The sequence below is a fragment of the Frankliniella occidentalis genome, unplaced genomic scaffold, assembly GCF_000697945.3.
Source record: "Frankliniella occidentalis isolate FOCC.00 unplaced genomic scaffold, Focc_3.1 Scaffold1811, whole genome shotgun sequence".
In the NCBI taxonomy this organism is placed as follows: Eukaryota; Metazoa; Arthropoda; class Insecta; order Thysanoptera; family Thripidae; genus Frankliniella; species Frankliniella occidentalis.
In genome coordinates, this window is record NW_026268909.1 from 12,410 (window position 1) to 12,816 (window position 407).

General features: G+C 51.6%; 1 long non-coding RNA gene across 1 annotated transcript; it reads right to left on the bottom strand.

Moving 5' to 3' along the window:
* LOC127751888 (uncharacterized) lies at positions 1-407 on the bottom strand. The gene is made up of 3 exons (XR_008012264.1): positions 356-407; positions 104-198; positions 1-10 (listed from the first exon to the last, which is right to left on the bottom strand). It is a non-coding gene; the product is annotated as an uncharacterized LOC127751888 (long non-coding RNA).

Consider the following 407-nt stretch of genomic DNA (forward strand, 5'->3'; position numbering starts at 1 on the left):
TTCTGGACGGCTGTTCAAAAATATTCTCAATCTCTCTCGCCCGTCACCACCCACCACGCTCTCCAGCACACAGACTCTGCTGCACAAGTCATGCCCTCTTTACCTTCTTTCTTCATTCCAGCCTTGAAACATTTCCTCAGACGGCAATATCGGCACTGGTTCCGCTTGTCCTTGTCCACGACGCAGTTCCTCGAAAATCTGCAACCAGACGGGTAGAAGGGGGGGGGGGGGGGTATTAAAACAAATATATGGCCAGAGAGCACTCCTCCGTCAAATTTTCACACCTGAGTGATGCTTTGTTTACAAGCACAACGTCGTCGGCGACCCGACAAGGAGTGTCCGACGTGACTCTCACCGTGTTTTCGGCCAGATGACCTAGCGCAAGCAGACCATTTTCAAGTTTCGAG